The following is a 19,980-nucleotide window of genomic DNA, read 5'->3' as shown; positions in this document are numbered from 1 at the left end:
TCTATATTAATATATTATCTTTCCACAAGTGCTGTCCGATCGGCTGAGCGTTTGCCGCTGTTTGCGATTTTTTAAAAACAGGTTTCCTGGTATGTCAGAATCAGGTTGATTAAAAAGAGACCAAAAAATCAGGTTTATTTAAAAAAACTGAACTCTGCTACCCCCCCCCCTTCACCATTCCCCAATCCTATTTCTCTCTCTCACCTTATCTCCTTACCTACCCATCAACTCCCTCTTCCCTTTCTTCCACGGTCTTCTGTCCTCTCCTATCAGATTCCCCCTCCTCCAGCCCTTTATCTCTGTCACCAATCGACTTCCCAGCTCTTTACTTCACACCCTCCCCCCTCTCCTGGTTTCACCCATCACCCAGCGTTTCTTCCTTCCCTCCCTCCACCTTTTCACTCTGACTGCTCTTCCTTTACAGTCCTGCCGAAGGGTCTCGGCCCAAAACATCGACTGTACTTTTTCCCACAGACGCTGCCTGGCCTGCTGAGTTCCTCCAGCATTTTCTGTGTGTTGCTTGGATTTCCAGCATCTGCAGATATTCTCTTGGTTGTAACTTTTTAATTGATAACTTTTCCAAACCAGTGTGGCCTCAACTGAAAGAATGCAGTGGACTCAAATACACTGCTTGTATTTTTTCTGATGTTTAGATTCAATTTGATCTTTATATTTATTTATTTATTGAGAAAAAGTGAGGATTAGGCCATTCAGCCCTTCAAGCCCTGCCACCCAGCAATGCCCCAATTTAATCCTGGCCTAATCACAAGATAATTTACAATGACTTAACCTAACCATCTGGTATGTCTTTGGAATGTGGGAGGAAACCACATGGTCACAGGGAGAGGCAGGAATCAAACCCAGGTCACTGGTACCATCCATGGCTTTAATCAGAAATGCAACCTGCTGGGGCCTAGAAATTTTGCATGATATTTTCCTGATTTTCTGTTGTGTATATAGATCAGAAGAGAGCAGAAGCAATAAAATGCAAGTATAAAGCCTGTTTTTAGATGATTTTTGGGAGGGGATGGGTCCACTGATCTGTAATTACAGAAAACCTATGGTCCATAATTAGACCATTTACCTTTAAGAATTGGTTATATATCCTTTTTAAAAAGAACCTCTTCTCAATGTAATGAAACTTTGACTGCTGATTCATCAATGCTCTCTCCTCCACCCCTCCCCGATAATTCCTCCATTTGGCTTGGTTTGAGCCTCACTATAAATATTCCTCACTCGAATCGCGGCAAGAAAGTTCTGATCACATTTCGAATAATCCACTTCCTCTTAGCTCTGATGTCATTAGTATCCCAATTTATACTTGGATCATCAAAGCCTCCTCTTTATTACTGTACCGTGGCTTTAGCATATCTTTGCAATTTCTCTGCAAATGTCTTCCTCTATATCTTTTTCTCGAGTTGATGGCCTCCAGTTTCTTTAACTGATTGGCCACTGCAGGACATTGTCTCTCACGGGAACTGCAACATTCTCCTTTATCAGCACTGTTACCCGCCCCACCTAACTACTTTCTTCCCTTCCCTTTTTGAGCTTTTGCTCAGCCAAACCACTGATGTTCTTTTGGAATTATTATGAGTAAACTCTCATCACTGTCTCTACATTAGAGTCTATCCAAGAGTCGTTACTCCTCAAACCTGCCTTTATTTTGCTTGGCTTCTGTTATTGACATGACAACAGTCCCACATGGGTAATTCTTCCCCCACTTTTCAATCCTTGCCAACATCTCTGCGGATCTATCCCGGACCCAACCTATCAATGCAGCTACAAAGGACAGTGGTTATATTCCATTAGGAGTTTGAGGAGATTTGGTATGTCACCTAAGACACTCCAAAAATCTCCACAGTTGTGCTGAGGAGAGCATTCTAACTGGCTGCATCATCGTCTGGTACGGAGGGGCTGCGGCGCAGGATCGAAGAGAGATGCAGAGAGTTGTGACTCAGTCAGCTCCAGCATGGGCACTGGCCTCCGTTGTATCCAGGACATCTTCAGGGAGCGATAGCTCAAGGAAGTCCAACATTGAGGATTCCTAACACCCAGGTCTTGCCTTGTTGTCATTGCTACCATCAGGGACGAGGTACAGAAGCCTGAAGGCACACACTCAGCGTTTCAGGAACAGCTTCTTCTCCTCTGCCATCAGATTTCTGAATGAACACTGAACCCATGAACACTACCTCACTACACTTATATTTCCATTTTTGCACTACTTATTTAATTTAACTATTTTATATTATACTGAATATATATTTACCGTAATTCATGTATTTTCTCTATTATTATGTATCGCAGTGTACTGCTGCCGCAGGGTCAAACAAATTCCATGACATATGTGGTGATATTAAACCAGATTCTGAATATGCTTCAGACATTCACATCCCCTTGCCAAATTAGGTTTTAATCACCCATCCTGTATCCCTGCCCCAACAAACCCACATAACTAGCAATTCTCTCCACCAATTCACTGGTCCTAGATGCAGTGTACTCAGACTGCAGTCTAGATGCAATCTATTCAGATAGTACCAGTTTTAGTTCTCCTAGAAATGGACACAATGCCCCAGAATTCTAAGTCCTGCATCTACTTTCCAACCACACATTCATCACACATTTAATAAGAGTCGCAAATCGTTTAGATTTCCTTTTTTAAAAAAACTCTTTGTAATCCAGTCTCCTGGTACCTACTGCTTAGGTTTATTTTGATAGGCTCAGGGATTCCATATTACTTGCATTATTTAAGTGGATGCCTGATTAGCACTAATCACAGGGTCCTAGTTTTGAGAATGTTACTTCTCAAGCTTTTGCTTGGCCAAACCACTGATGTTCTTTTGGAATTATTATGAATATGGGGAGATAGCTTCCTTAACTCATATGTTTTGGTCCTGTCCTACTTCGGAAACTTTTTGGAAAGACATTTTTAATATTATGTTAAAGCTATTGAATATAGATATCTCTCCTCATCCCATTACTGCTATCTTTGGATTACCTAAAATTTCCAGTAATCTTTCCTCTTCAGCCCGTAGAATTTCTTAAAGCATTTCTTACTTTAATGGTGAAAAGATGTATTTTACAACATTGGAAGGAGATTAATGCTCCAACTACGTTCTTTTGGTTTTCCCAGACGATACTATGTTTAAATTTGGAGAAAATTAGAAGTAATCTTTATGATTCTTCAGTTAAATTTGAACAGACCTGGAGATCTTTTATTCAACATTTTCATTTAATGTAACTTTTTTTCTCTCTCTGTCCATGTCTACATTCCCTTCTTGCTTTTTAACTGTTTTTAATGGAGGTCGGGTTTGAGGACGTGATTGTTTTAACTTGTTTAACTCTACTTGATACCTAGTTAGCCCATTGCTTTGCTTTGCTTTTTAGATTAGTTGCACGGTGGGTTTTTTTTGGGGGGGGGGGTTGGGTTTTTTTTCTTTTCCTTATTGATATGTATGAAAATTAGTATACTACTATATTACCTTGTTATTTTATATCTAAACTGCACTGTCTGTACTAACTTCTTTTTGTGTATTAATATCTCTTGTAAAGTTATATTGCAACAGTGTATTAGTGCCTACATGGTTTACCTTTTGTGTACTAATTCAATAAAAAGATTTAAAAAGAAAAGAAAGGTATTATTATGAATAAACTCTCATCACTGTCTCTACATTGGAGTCTGTCTTTCCTCTAGACTTGGATTCCAATATATTGTCAGGGCACATCATGATTGCTAAGGCCTCCACAGAGCCCTGATCTCGCCATCATTGAGGCGGTCTGGGATTACCTGGAGAGACAGAAGCAAGCGAGACAGCCATAGCCTGCAGAAGAACTGTGGCAAGTTCTCCAAGATGCTTGGAACAACCTACCCGCCGATTTTCTTATAAAACTGCATGACAGTGTACCTCAGAGAACTGATGCAGTTTTAAAGACAAAGGGTGTTTACACCAAATATTGATTTGATCTAGTTTTTTTTAGTTTACTGCTCTTCATAGTCAATATTTTGATATTTAGAAACTATTTATTATTTTTTAAAGCATTTTCACTTTACAATTTTTTTTACATGTGCCTAAGACCTTTGCACAGGACTGAATATATCAGCAAGTATCTCAGAAATAATCCTGAGATTACTACTTTTGGATTATTACTTATTTCTAACTTCTTTCTGATCTCCTTAAAATCAGTTTGGAAGACCTTATCACCTTCTGTACTACATTTGTACCAACCAGTATCACAACTTCTGACTTGCTCCCTTCCACCCTGAGAACACACAGGTTCACCTTAGCATATCACATGTTCCAGCACCAAGGATGGGGTACACCATATTGCATTCAGAATCAGGTTTATTGTCACCTGTATGTGTCATGAAATTTGTTAATTTAGCAGCAGCAGTTCAATGCTATACATAATATAGAAGAAGAATGAATGAATGAATAATAAATAAATAAATAAATAAATAAAGATAAGGGTGATGCAGTGGATGTTGTATTTGAGTATATATATATATATAATATACGAGAGGATTTGAGTACAGAAGCAGGGAGGTACTACTGCAGTTGTACAAGGCCTTGGTGAGACCACACCTGGAGTATTGTGTGCAGTTTTGGTCCCCTAATCTGAGGAAAGACATCCTTGCCATAGAGGGAGTACAAAGAAGGTTCACCAGATTGCTTCCTGGGATGGCAGGACTTTCATATGAAGAAAGACTGGATGAACTGGGCTTGTACTCGTTGGAATTTAGAAGATTGAGGGGGGATCTGATTGAAACGTATAAAATCTTAAAGGGATTGGACAGGCTAGATGCAGGAAGATTGTTCCCGATGTTGGGGAAGTCCAGAACAAGGGGTCACAGTTTGAGGATAAAGGGGAAGCCTTTTAGGACCGAGATTAGGAAAAACTTCTTCACTCAGAGAGTGGTGAATCTGTGGAATTCTCTGCCACAGGAAGCAGTTGAGGCCAGTACATTGGCTATATTTAAGAGGGAGTTAGATATGGCCCTTGTGGCTACGGGGATCAGGGGGTATGGAGGGAAGGCTGGGGCAGGGTTCTGAGTTGGATGATCAGCCATGATCATAATAAATGGCGGTGCAGGCTCGAAGGGCCGAATGGCCTACTCCTGCACCTATTTTCTATGTTTCTATGTTTCTATGTATATTTGGACTTTCAGAAAGCCTTTGACTAAGTGCCACACATGAAGCTGCTTACCAAGTTAAGAGCCCATGGAATTACAGGAAAGTTACTAACATGGTTAAAGCAATGGCTGATTGGTAGGAGGCAGCAAGTGGGAATAAAAAGATCCTTTCCTTGTTAGCTGCTAGTGACTAGTGGTGTGCCGCAGGGGTCGGTGTTGGGGCCAATTCTCTTTATGCTGTATATAAATGACTTAGATGATGAAATAGATGGCTTTGTTGCCAAGTTTGCAGATGATACAAAGATTGGTGGAGGGGCAGGCAGTGTTGAGGAAACAGGTGGGATGCAGAAGGACTTAGATAGATTAGGAGAATGGGCAAGAAAGTGGCAAATGAAATATAATGTTGGAAAATGTATGGTCATGCACTTTGATAGCAGAAATAAATGTGTAGACTATTTTCTAAATGGGGAGAAAATCCAGGAATCTGAGATGCAGAGGGACTTGGGAGTCCTTGTGCAGAACACCCTGAAGGTTAACTTGCAGGCTGAGTTGGTGGTGAGGAAGGCAAATGCTATGTTACCATCAATTTCAAGAGGTCTAGAATACAAGAGCAAGGATATGATACTGCGGCTTTATAAGGCACTGGTGAGGCCTCACCTTGAGTATTGTGAACAATTTTGGGTCCCTTATCATAGAAAAGATGTGTTGGCTTTGGAGAGGGTTCAGAGGAGGTTTACAAGGATGATTCCAGGAATGAAAGGGTTATCATATGAGGAATGTTTGATGGCTTTGGGTCTGTAGTCACTGGAATTTAGAAGGATGAGGAGGAGATCTCATTGAAAGCTTTCGAATGTTGAAAGGCCCAGACAGAGTAGGTGTGGAAAGGATGTTTCCCATGGTGGGAGAGTCTAGGACAAGAGGGCATAACCTCAGGATAGGAGGGGGCGCCCTTTCAAAACAGAGATGTGGAAATTTCTTTAGCCAAAGGGTGGTGAATTTGTGGAATTTATTACCACATGCAGCTGTGGAGGCCAGGTCGTTGGATGTATTTAAGGCAGAGATTGATAGGTTATTGAATGGACATGGCATCAAAGGTTACAGGGAGAAGGCCGGGAGCTGAGATTGAGGAGGAAATAGGAAAAAGGGTCAGCCATGATTGAATAGTGGAGCAGACTCGATGGGCCAGATGGCCTAATTCTGCTCCTATGTCTTATGGTAAATCAATTACAGTATACGTATAATGAATAGATTAAAAATCATGCAAGAACAGAAATAATATATATTAAAAAGTGATCACAGGATCAATGTCCATTTAGGAATCGGATGGCAGAGGGGAAGAAGCTGTTCCTGAATCGCTGAGTGTGTGCCTTCAGGGTTCTGTTCCTCCTACCAGATGGTAACAGTGAGGAAAGGGCATGCCCTGGGTGCTGGAGGTCTTTAATATTGGATGCTGCCTTTCTGAGACACTGCTCCTTGAAGATGTCCTGGGTACTTTGTAGGCTAGTACCCAAGATGGAGCTGACTAGATTTACAACCTTCTGCAGCTTCTCTCAGTCCTGTGCAGTAGCCACACCCGCCCCCCCCCCCACCACCCATCCATACTGGACAGTGATGCAGCCTGTCAGAATGCTCTCCATGGTACATTTATAGAAGTTTTTAAGTGTTTTTGTTGACATACCAAATCTCTTTAAACTCCTGATGAAGTATAGATGCTGTCTTGCTTTCCTTATAACTGCATCGATATGTTGGGACAAGGTTAGATCCTCAGAGATCTTGACACCCAGGAACTTGAAACTGCTCACCCTCTCCACTTCTGATCCCTCTGTGAGGATTGGTATGTTTTCCTTCGTCTTACCCTTCCTGAAGTTAACAATCAGGTCTTTCATCTTACTGATGTTGGGTGCCAGGTTGTTGCTGCGACACCATTCCACTAGTTGGTAGATCTTGCTCCTGTACGCCCCCTCATCGCCACCTGAGATTCTACCAACAATGGTTGTATCATCAGCAAATTTATAGATGGTATTTGAGCTATGCCTATCCACACAGTCATGGGTATAGAGAGAGTTCTTACTGTTACCATCAGGTAGGAGGTATAGAAGCCTAAAGGCACACACTCAGCAATTCAGGAACAGCTTCCTCCCCTCCGCCATCCGATTCCTCAATGGACATTGAAGTTTTGGACACTACCTCACTTTTTTTTAATATACAGTATTTCTGTTCTTTGCAGATTTTTAAAAATCTATTCAACACACGTAATTGATTTACTTGTTTATTTATCATTATGTTTTATTTTATTCATTATTATTATTTTTCTCTCTTTGCTAGATTATGAATTGCATTGAACTGCTGCTGTTAAGTTAACAAATTTCATGTCACATGCCGGTGATAATAAACCTGATTCTGATTCTGTTTCTGAGTAGAGCAGTGGGCTGAGCACACACCCCTGAGGCGCACAAGAGAGGAGGAGGTGTTATCACTAATCGGCACAGATTGTGGTATTCCGCTTAGGAGGTCGAGGATCCAGTTTAGAGGGAGGTACAGAGGCCCAGGTTCTGTACCTTCTCAGTCAGGACTGTGGGAGTGATGGTGTTAAACGCTGAGCTCTAGTCGATAAACAGCAGCCTGACACAGGTGTTTGTGTTGTCCAGGTGGTCTGTGTGAAGAGCCATTGAGATTGTGTCTGCCGTTGACCTATTGTGGTGATAGGCAATGGGTCCAGGTCCTTACTGAGGCAGGAGTTCAGTCTAGTCATGACCAACCTCTCAAACCATTTCATCACTATCGATGTGAGTGCTACCGGGCGAGTCATTAAAGGCAGCTCACGTTATTCTTCTTAAACACTAGTATGATTGTTGCCTTTTTGAAGCAAGTGGGAACTTCCGCCCGTAGCAGAGAGAGGTTGAAAATGTCCCTGAGTGCTCCCGCTAGTTGGATGACACAGGCCTTCAGAGCCTTACCAGGTACTCCATCAGGATTTTCTGCCTTGCGAGGGTTCACTCTCTTTAAAGACAGCCTAACATCGGCCTCCAAGACAGAGATCACAGGGTCACTGGGTGCAGCCCCTAGGGATCTTCACAGCTGTAGCTATATTCTCCCTTTCAAAGTGGGCATAGAAGGTGTTGAGTTCATCTGGTAGTGAAGCATTGCTGCCATTCATGCTATTGGGTTTTGCTTTGTTGGAAGTAATGTCTTGCAAACCCTATCAGAGTTGTTGCACTTCTGATGTCGCCTCCAACCTCATTAGAAAATTGTCTCTTTGTCCTTGAAATAGCCCTCCGCAAGTCATACCTGGTTTTCTGGTACAGGCCTGGGTCGTCAGACTTGAATGCCACAGATCTAGCCTTCAGCAGATGACGTACCTCTTGGTTCATCCATGGCTTTTGATTTCAGAATGTACAGCAAGAATTCACATTGATGTTAGTAGAAATACCTGTTTCACCCCTCCCTTCAACTACACTCACCCTCACCATCATCATCGTTATATGCTGTGTCCATGACGTGGGTAATCACCGTCTGTCTTTAATCTGAGAAGTTCTAATGAGCTCTTCAAAACTTTTACCTGTCCATCCCTTGATGCTGCTGAGCATGACTTGTTCCTCCATCATCTATTCCTGTAAGATGTTCGAGTTTCTCTTACCTCAGTACATGTCCCAGAAGTTCCAGCTGCCATTTCCTGATTGATGATTTCAGCTCTCTTCTTACTCCGGCTTTTCGTCACACTTCCTGATTTATAGCTCTGTCCTTCCACAATATTTTCATCATTCTTCTCAAAACCTACATTCCTGCAGCTTCGAGTCTTCCCTTGTTTTCTCCACACTCACCCTGCCCCTGCAAAAAAAAAAAACAACTGGGCAACACCTAACGTCTGCTTGAGTTCAGGGCACTGAGGCCAGTAAGTGTCCGCACTGAGTGTTAATTCCATCCCGTGAACAAATAAAGCAAAACTTATTAATGGATTATGACCACTGTGTTCCTGTGCCTTGTTGTCCCCAAGCTGGGTCCATGGGGACATGATCTGTAAATTGCAGCTCAGATTAAGGATTCCATGTAGCGTCAGGGCGAGTCCCCACAGTACCAACCCATCTTGACTGCTAAATAATGCATGGCAAATATCTTGCCTTTACGTCTCTATCTTTACTTTGATATACGTCAAGAATTACATGTACCCACCAGTTCAGATCTGGTGTAGAGCAGGGGTTCCCAACCTTTTTATACCATTAACTGAGGGATCTATGGACCCAAGGTTGGGAACCCCTGGATGGAGGGACAGGGAGAATCTTTTCCCTCCCTCAGATTCAGATTTGTACGTTGGGACTTACAATGAAATGCATTGTCTGCATTAACAACCTCCCCACCCAAGGGTGTGCTGGGAGCAGTCCGTCGCACATTCCAGCACCAGTGGGCCAGGCCTGCAACGTTCAGCAGAGCAACACCAAGCAACAACAACAACAACAGGACATAACAAGGACAGCAACAGCAAAGCCAGTCCCCTTCCCACTTCCCACCAAGACAGGCCTCCGAAGCCAGGACAGGCCGCCCGTGGGCCTCCAGTCTTTAGCTGGGGAAGAGTATATTGGCTGGTTTGGAAAGAGCACAGCCTGGTTTGGGAACACCGGTGCCCTTGAATGGAAAATCCTACGAAAAGTGGTGGTTACAGCCCACTACCATTGAGCACATCTACATGAAACATGTCACAGGAAAGCAGCATCCATCATCAGGGATCCCCACTACAGGCTCTCTTCTCACCACTGCCCTCAGGACTCACACCACCAGGTTCAGGAACAGCTGTAACCTCTCAACTATCAGGCTCTTGAACCAAAGGGGATAACTTCACCCAACTTCACTTGCTCCATCATTGAAATGTTCCCACAACCAAAGGGCTCACTTTCATGGACTCTTCATCTCATGTTCTCGATATCTATTGCTTTTTTATTATTTTTTTCTCTTTGTATTTGCACAGTTTGTTGCCTGCTGCACACTGGTTGAATGCCCAAGTTGGGTGGTCTTCCACTGATTTTATTGTGGTTATTATTTTAAAGCTTTATTGAGTATGCCCACAAGAAAATGAATCTCAGTGTTGTATATGGTGACATATCTGATAATAAATTTACTTTGAACTTTATTTAGGGACTTTGTTTCCTCACTACTCCACTGGTCTACAGGTGTCCTCACATCACAATTTAGACCTCTGCTGAAATCCTGATCTCTCACCCATGAGCTCTCTTCTCTGGCCCACTCGTTCTGTGATTAGCCTCCCAAATTACCATTATCAAACAGTAATGTTTTCCCCACTTTGATCAGCTCCCGTTGCATTGTACTCAGCATTGCCCCAGCATGATGAACACCCTCAAAATTCTCACACTGGCTATTTATATTTTGAAAATGTTGAAAGAGGTCAGGGTTCAGCTCGCCGGCTTCCTCCACCTCTTGCTTCTATGATCTCTGATGTACTGGCACATCTCCCAGATTCTCAGTCTGGTTTGGCAACAGCATCTCCTCCACAATCTCCAACAGCACAGGTGCACCACAAAGATGTGTGCTCTGCCCTCTGCTCCGTTCACTTCACACATGCACACCTGCAAGCCATATTTAACCCACCACCCAGGACATGCTCTCTTCTCACTGCTACCATCAGGAAGGTGGTACAGGAGCCTCAGGACTCACACTACCAGGTTCAAGAACAGTTATTACCCCTCAGCCATTAGGCTCTTAAACCAGAGGTGATAACTTCACTTGCCCCATCACTGGACTGTTCCCAATATTTATTGCTTATTGTCTTGTTCTCAATATTTATTGATTTATTTATTTATTATTATAAGTTCTTTTTGTATTTGCACAATTTTTTTTGTCTTTTGCACACTGGTTGTTCACCCTGTTGGTGAGGTCTTTCATTGATTCGGTTATAGTCGAGTATAAAACCAGAGGACACAGCCTCAGAATAGAGGGGCGTCCTTTTAGAATGGTGACAAGAAATTTCTTCAGCCAGGGACTGGTGAATCTGTGGAATTACTTGCCACAGGCAGCTGTGGAGGCCAAATCTTTATGGGTAATAAAGGCAGAAATTGATAGATTCTTGATTAGTCAGGGCATGAAGAGATATGGGGAGAAGGCAGGAGATTGGTGCTGAGAGGAAAATTGGATCGGCCATGATGAAGTGGCAGAGCAGATGATGGGCCAAATGGCCTATTTTTGCTTCTATATCTTATAGTCTTATAGTCATTGGATTTATTGAGTATGCCCACAAGAAAATGTACTTCAGTGTTGTATATGGTGTCAAATATGGACTTTGGTCATAAACTTACTCTGAACTTTAAACCTTCATTAGATCTCATCCTGAATGCATCTGTTAGAATTCCAGTTCATTGTAGGGACATCAAAGGTACCCTCTCCCCTCTGGATAGCCACAATTTCTGGTGGGATTCTGGGTGTTGAGGACTCTCGTGGGGTGCAGTGCCTGTAAGGGTGAGAGAAGTAAATTTGCAAGGGTATTGGACTCCCATTTACAAAGGGGAAATTTGAGTGTTTTTTTTTGAGACAAGCTAGACAGGAAAACTATTGGGATAGCTGTTTTCAATGAACTATCTCAGGAATATTAGGAGGAGATTGGGAGGATTACGGCTTGCATCTTTGGAAACAGCTCTATTCCCATCTTTAATATTTCTATTTTTCCCTTTCAAGGTTCTTTTGAAGACCCTGACCTGGAGTTGCACGCTGACTGCAGTTCTTTGCGGGAATGGGACCCACTCTCGGGATTTCATGACTGGCCATTATTCGACATGCCAAGGATGTGGCCCAAGAACTTAGCTCACCTTCGGAGGGCCAAGATCTCGTGGCTCTGGAGACGGGCGATCGAAAGTCAGTGTCTGGGCAGGATATCAGTGTGTCGTGGGAGATGGAAGATCTCCGGCTATGTGCCCAGAAACCCAAGATCTTTGGGCACAGAGCTCGGAAAAAGCGACACAATGGACTTTTAACATCATAAACCAATGAGTTGTTTGTTATGTCTCCCCTCTCGCTGTGAAATGGAGACACCTCTTTCTCCCTTATTAGGGAGAGAGAGAGCCTGTGGTATGTTGAATACTGGGTGAACAAGTAGTCTTTGGGGTAACTGTAAGCCTTTGCTGTTGCTTTGCTCAGGCTTGAGTGCTTGGTGGCGGGTGCCGATGTTTCTTTTTTGACGGTGGGGTGAGGGGGATCATTGCTTGCTGCTGCTTACGTGTGGGAGGGAGGGGAGCTGATGGGGAGGAGACTTTGGGGTTCTAACATTGAATTGCCATTCACTGTTTGGGGGCACTCCTCTATTTTTGTGGATGGTTGTACCTTTGAACATTGTGCCAAGTGGTGTTCTACGACGCATCATGGTTTATTTATGTCTCCAGAAGGGGCAATTTGATAAAAAATTTAATGTTCAACATCTTTCCTTATCCAGTCATTTCACAATGCAAGTGAGAATCAATAGGATTGGTACATCTCCGTTCTCCAACCCCTATTTTCTCACATCTATTTCTGTGGACACCAGCCCTCGTCAGTGACAACTTCAGTGCATTTGTAGTCATTCATTATTTCACTCAAGTGGCCACCTTCTTAAATAGAGCTAGAACAGGGGTTCCCAACCCACCTTTGTGCCATGGACCCCTACCATTAACCCATGAATGCCAGATTTGGAACCCTTCATTTAGAGGAATATCAATGCACTTAACAACCAAGGAGGCAGTTAAACTGAATTCTGACCTACTATCAAATCTACAGAAGTCACCAAACAACAATTAGCAAGTGGACTTCTGGCTGATTTACTTTCCCTCCTTGGCCAATTGGTTGAGGTCAATTGGTCCCCGCACAGAATTCAAGCTTGGTTGCTGGTGGACTGAATAGTTGGAACAAGCATTACTTTACTTAATGGTAGAATTATCACCTTTTAACTACATAATTTTAAGCTGATCACGTAATCTGGATCAACTATTGCCAGATATTGCAATATTGCAACTGCAACATTGCCAGATGTAATTTAATAGATGTTCAAGAAAATGGAAATGGTCCATTGGCAGCTCATAGCTTAGGAATTCTCCTAAGCAAGCGTATTCACCTGGTACCATTACCAGATTAGCCAGTACTGGAGTTTTTGGTACCAAGGTGCTTGGCTGGAATTTATTCTAATTCCTCATCAAACACCCAGCACCAATTTATTGGGCAATGACACTCAGAATGATCAATAACTTCCAGTCTGTCATAATGTTGTTTATCAAGCAACATTGGGAAGTATTAATAGTTCAAGATTCATCTTCATTTAAAAGTACTGAATATTCCTAATTATAAACACACAGAGATCTACTCTAATTCAGAAATTCAGCTGCATTGAAGCACTGGAACCAAATCTTGTAATGAAGGAGAATGCAGACCTGTTGTAATATACAGTTGTGTTTTTCATAGTACTGACTGGAGTGGATTTCTGATCAACTCTATCTTTCCTGTTAATGAAGTACACACTTTCACCTACAGCAATGTCTACACCTTAGTACAGAGTTTCCCAATCTTTTTTATGCCGTGGACACCCACCAATATCAGAGGAGTCCGTGGAACCCTGTCTGGGAACCCCATGCCTTAGTAGCTCAAGAGGTGTCGGAATATTTACTATTTATCTGTACACCACTTCTTCAGAAGACTACATGTTTGTCAATTTAGACATTTTCCATCGTTTGAAAAGTTCTCTGTACCTTCCGCTTACCATTATTTGAGTTACCTACAGAGTTTCAAAAACCTGTTATCACAATAGCCTCAGTCTATCGAATTTTATCAATGGAAGTGATCTAATTAATATTGTCAACTCATGGCATCAGTTTCTTAGAGTCATAGAAAAGTAGAGTACAGAAACAGCCTCTTTGGCCCATGACGAACCTACTCCCATCGACCTGCACCAGGACCACAGCCCTCCATACCCCTACCATCTGTGTACCTATCCAAACTTCTCTTAAATGTTGAAATTGAGCTCCACTTCTGTCGGTAGCTTGTTCCACACTCTCACGTCTCTCTAAGTGAAGAAGTTTCCTCCCACGTTCCCCTTATACTTCTCACCTTTCACTCCTAACCCATGACCTCTGGTTGTACTCCCATCCAACCTCAGTGGAAAAAGCCTGCTTGCAATTACCCTATCTATATATACCCCTCATAATTTTGTATATCTCTAGCAAATCTTCTCTCAATCTTCTACGTTCCAAAGAATAAAGTCCTGACCTATTCAATCGTTCCTTATAACTCAGGGATGACCTCATTGAAGTGTATTGAACATTGAAAGGTCTCTACAGAGTGGATGTGGAGAGGATGTCGTGGGGGAATCTAAGACCAGAGGGGACAGCCTGAGAGTAGAGGAATGTCCATTTAGAACGGAGATGAGGAAGAATTTCTTCAGCCAAAGGGTGGTGAATCTTTGGAATTGGTTGTCACAGGTGGCTGTGGAGGCCAACTCTTTATGTATATTTAAGGCAGAGGATGATTAGTCAAGATATGAAAGGATACGAGGAAACGGCAGGAGATTGGGGCTGAGAGGGAAAATGGATTGACCATGATGAAATGCTGCAGCAGACTTGATGGGCCAAGTGGCATCTTCTGGCCTAAGTTTCTGTGAATTGATAACTAAGTGCATTTTATATGCATCAAAATGAACGCATTTAAAAAGCTTGTCCAAAGAAGGTAACCATCACAATTTTTACGTGCGAATATGTCTAAATCAAGGGTTCCCAACTTTTTTAAAGCTGTAGACCAATTCCATTAAGCAAGGGGTCCGTGGACCCCAAGTTGGGAACCCCTGGCCTAGATTATTCTCGGCATATACTCAAAAATTGCTGATTTCTTGTTCTGGCCAGCGACTCAGGAACAGCTCCTTCCCTTTTGCCATCCGATTTCTAAATTAACGTTGAACCAATGAACACTGCCTCACTACATCTTTATCTCTCTTTTTGCACTACTGAACTATTTAATAGGTATATATTATAAATATTTATGCATACACTTAATGTAATTCAGCCTCTTCCCTCTATATTTATTATGCATTTCATTGTACAGCTGCCGTAATGTTAACAAATTCCACGACATATGCCAGTGATATTAAACCTGATTCTGATTCTGGCTCACAATCATGGTTGTAATAGTGGTATAAACAAGTACAAATTCGACTCCAATGTGTAGGTCACCTGCTGGAGTCTATCTTACTCCAGACTAGCCAGTCCCCTCTTGATCACTGATAGAAAAACAGAGATTGAACATCCGGATCCACATGTGGCTTGCAAAGTAATTGATTCACTGACTATGTGACTAAAATAAGTATTTCCCTTCATCGACATGATGCCAAACCTCATAGCCAAATTGAAATATTTATAGGACAGTGAATATCCTGGTAACAGCACAGAAAAACAACTATCTTACTTTCCTGTCTCGTGTGTAGGATAAATATCCTGCTTATATTAAGGAAACCATTACAATCAAAACCTTAAGGGAACTCTGTCCCTTACTTCCTTCTCAAGTGAAAATACTCTGGCTTGAAAATTCTACGATGAACTGATTGCTCTCTAAAGCACCATGCAATTGAAAAGCTTATTAAATGCTCACAAAATGGCGCCGCAGTAGCTTAGCGGTTATTGCGACGCTATTACAGCACAGGGCATTCCGGCGTTTGGAGTTCAATTCCGGCGCCGTCCGTAAGAAGTCCTTGTACATCCTCCCCGTAGAGTGCGCGAGATTTTATTTATTTGTTGAGATACAGTGCGGGAGTAGGCTCTTCCGGTCCCTCAAGCCACACCGCCCAGCAATCTCCGGATTAAATACTAGCCTAATCACAGGACAACTATCCTACCAACCGGTAGGTTTTTGGACTGTGGGAGGAAACCAGAGCACCCGGAGGAAACCCACGTGGTCACCACCTCCTTATGGGCAGTGGCAGGAATTGAACCCGGGTTGCCTTTTCACTGAAGCATTGCGCTAACCTCTATGCTACAGTTTTCTCCGGGTGCTCCAGTTTCCTCCCACAGTCTAAAGAGCTACAGGGAAGGTTAATTGGTCATTGTAAGTTGTCCTGTGATGAGGTTAGGGTTAATCGGGTTTCTCGGGGGTTGGTGGGCCGGAAGGGCTGTATCGCTCGATAAAATTTAAAAAATAAAATACAACATATCTAAAAGAAACAGCAATCAGAATTCTAACTGGCACTTTGTCCAAGCGATGTGCAAGCACATGGATCATGTGATTCATGTTTGGTTGACCACCAATTTACCATGCAATGGTCATCCCGAATCGTCAGCTGAAATTCCACTGCATTCTTTCCGAATCCGGAAAACCGTCAATAACAAGGTTTCAGCATGGACTTCACACACGACATTTCAGATGATTGCCACACACACTAAGTGCTGGAGGAACTCAGCAGGTCAGGCAGCATCTATGGAAGTGAATAGATAGTCGATGTTTCGGGCCGAGATCCTTCTTCAGGACTGAGGAGGAAGGGGGAATATGCCAGAATAAAAAGGTGGGAGGAGGGGAAGGAGCATAGCTGGAAGGTGATAGGTGAAGTCAGGTGGGTGGGAAAGGTCAAGGCCTGGAAAAGAAGGAATCTGAAGGGAGAGGAGACTGGACAATAGGAGAAAGGTTAGGAATATTTTCTGCGTGTTACTTAGGATTTCCAGCATCTGCAGATTTTCTTGTGTTTATATTAACTAATTAAAAGCAGGTGCTAATGACCTATGCTTACTTTTATAGGTAGAGCAGTAACTGAATTCAGAATTGTCAAGGGGTACAGAATATTATTTTTTGGTTATAACTCTGCCAAGGATCTTTCAGCTATAGTCCCACTGGGTACAGTCATGGAATCGGGAGCAAAAGGGAAGACAAGGCAGACCTTCCTTGAAGACAAGATGGATTTGTTGCAGATGCTCGTAATAGGAAGGGCAAAGGTTTTGTTTTGCCTCTGTGAAAATATTGATTGAAGGAGACAGGATTCCGGCAGACGTTATGGGGAATTGGATCTGTGAGAACTGAAGGCTTCTGGAAGGCTCTGAGACAGTATGTAGTACTCCCGGCTCCCCATACAACTTAAAGGACTATCAGTCCTGGGATCACCAAATGAACTTGTGGAACTTAGATTAATCCTTTATCCTTGGGCAGTCAGCAATGTCTGCCTCTTCAGGTTGATAGGGCAGCATATGGCATGTTCACCTTCATAGTCTGGGGCAGAGAATACAGTAGTTGGAACGTTACTGTTATGTTTTGTAATTTCAAACATTGAACTAATTCAAATGAAGACACAGGAGTCCGAAATCTGGGTCTAGCTTTGAGCTTACTTTAAGTGAGGTGCACACATATCACATGGTAGTGTGGGGATGTATGTAATTCACGTAGTTGTACATGTAAACCATAATGAATTATTTAAATGAGCAAGAATGCTTGATGATGTTTATACAAGATTGCTCACTGAAATACTAAATACACAACAGCTACATTGAAAATCTACAAAACACTAGTTAGGTCACACTGGAATATTCTGTGCTGTTCAGTTCACTGCGCTATAGGTTGTGTTTGTGCTGGAGAGAGTGTCCCAGACATTCACAAGGATATTGGTTGGATTGGAGGTCTTCAGCTATGGGGAGAGATTGGGTAGGCTGGTATTCAGGAGACTGAAGAGTGATCTGATGCGAGTATGATATGCATAGATTGGGTAGAGAGTCAAAATCGTTTTTCCTTGATAGGAGTAACAACAGGAGGGCTTAGGGTTAAGATCAGAGGAATGAAGTTTAACATGGACTTGAATGGTATTAGTCTTTCTTTACACAGAGAGGATGACATCTAAACTGACTGCTTTTATTGAGCAGGGGATCAGAGAGAGACAGTTAGAGACAGTTCCTTGTGGGTGTATTTAAAGCAGAGGTTGAGAGGTGCGTGATCAGTCAGGGTGCCAAAGGTTATGGGAAGAAGACAGGACAAAGACCTTGAAAGGAAAAGCGAGGAGGTCCTGAAGAGAGAATATTGAGAGATAAGTAGAAATCTGAAAAGCAGGACCTCCAGGGTAGTAATGTCTGGATTACTAGCTGTGCCACGCAAGAATATCACGACACGGAAGATGAAAGTATGGCTGAAGAATTGATGCAGGGGACAGAGGTTCAGATTTCTGGATCATTGGGATCTCTTCTGGGGAAGGCACAATCGTACAAAAAGGATGGGTTACATCTGAACTCACGGGGGACGAATATCCTTGCGGGCAGGTTTTCTAGATCTGTTGGGGAGGGTTTAAACTAATTTGGCAGGGGGGTGGGAACCAGACATAGAGCTGAGGGTGGGGCAGTTGGTATACAACGAGAGGCAGTGTGTAGTGAGACCATGAGGAAGGACAGGCAGGTGACAAAGCAAAATTCCAGTCAGTGGGATGAGCTGCAGCGTAACATGGAGGTAAAATCGAAAAGGGTGGTAGATACAATACTGAAGATTCTGAACATTCACAGTATACGGAATAAGGTAGTTGATCTTGTAGCATGGTTAGAGATCGGCAGGTCTGATGTTGTGGACATCATAGAATTGTGTCTGAAATAAGATCATAGTTGGGAGCTTAACATCCAAGGATACTCATTGTATCAAAAGGACAGGCAGGTAGGGAGAGGGGATGGCATGGCTCTATTGGTAAAAAAATGAAACTAAATCCTTAGAAAGGGATGACATAGGATCAGAAGCTGTAGAATCCTTGTGGGTAGAGTAAGAAACTGCAAGGGTAAATAGACCCTGATGAGAGTTATATACAAATCTCTGAACAGTAGTCAGGTTGTGGATTACAAATTACTATGGAAGATAGAAAAGGCAAGTAAAAGGGGCAATGTTATAATTGTTATGGGGGATTTCAATATGCAGTGGATGAGGAAAATCAGGTTGGTGCTGGATCCCAAGAGAAGGAACTGGTAGAATGTCTATGACATGATTTTTTAAAGCAGCTTGTGGCTGAGCCCACTCAGGGAAAGGCAAAGCTGAACTGTCTGAAGATAGACACGTCGCCTGGACCAAATTGTCTCCACCCCAGAATTATGAAAGAAGTAGCTGAAGAGGTTGTGGCGGCGTTAATAGTGATCTTTCAAAAATCACTAGATTCTGGAATGGTTTCAGAGGATTCTAAATTTTCAGCTGTTACTCCACTCAAAAAAGGGAGAGAGGCAAAAGGGAGGAAATTATAGGCCATTTAGCCTAACTTCAGTAACTGGGAAGATGTTGGAGTCCATTACTAAAGAAGAGGTTTCAGGGTATTTGGAGGTACATGACAATATAGGTCAAAGTCAGCATGGTTTCCTTGAGAGGAAATGTTGCTTGTCAACTTTGTTGGATTCTTTGAGGCAATAGCAGGCAAGATAGACGAAGGAGAGTCAGTGGATGTTGTTTAATTGGATTTTCAGAAGGCCTCTGACAAGGTGGCACGCATGAGGATGCTTAACAAGATAAGAGCTCATGGTGTTACATGAAAGATACTAGTATGGGTAGAAGATTGACTGACTGGCAGGAGGCAAGGAGTGGAAATAAATGGGGCCTTTTCTGGTTGGTTGCCAGTGACTAGTGCTGTCCACGGGGGTCTGTTGGGACAGCTTCTTTTCACATTATATGGATGACAGAATTGATGGCTTTGTGGCCAGTTTTGCAGATAATATAAAGATAGGTGAAGGAGGATGCAGGGAGTCTGCAGAAGGACTTGGACAGATTGGAAAAATGGAAAAATGGGGAAAGAAGTGTTAGGTGGAGTACTGTATCAGAATCAGAATCAGGTTTATTGTCACCGGCATGTGACGTGAAATTTGTTAACTTAGCAGCAACAGTTCAATGCAAAACATAACATAGGAAAGGAAAGG

At 42.6% G+C, this 19,980-nt stretch overlaps 1 long non-coding RNA gene across 2 annotated transcripts in view; it reads right to left on the bottom strand.

Annotated features, from left to right (window-relative positions):
- The window catches only part of LOC140190761 (uncharacterized), a 76,856-nt gene that overhangs the window by 21,572 nt on the left and 35,304 nt on the right, over positions 1-19,980 (bottom strand). Inside the window, exons 2-3 of one of the 2 annotated variants that reach the window (XR_011883678.1) lie at positions 11,431-11,582; positions 8,766-8,956 (exon numbers count right to left, since the gene is read on the bottom strand). This is a non-coding gene — a long non-coding RNA (uncharacterized lncRNA). The remainder of the gene's footprint in view (positions 1-8,765; positions 8,957-11,430; positions 11,583-19,980) is intronic. The other variant, XR_011883679.1, reaches the window with a different exon arrangement.

Source organism: Mobula birostris, chromosome 31 (genome assembly GCF_030028105.1).
Source record: "Mobula birostris isolate sMobBir1 chromosome 31, sMobBir1.hap1, whole genome shotgun sequence".
Taxonomy (NCBI): Eukaryota; Metazoa; Chordata; class Chondrichthyes; order Myliobatiformes; family Myliobatidae; genus Mobula; species Mobula birostris.
This window is presented reverse-complemented; position numbering and strand designations above follow the sequence as displayed.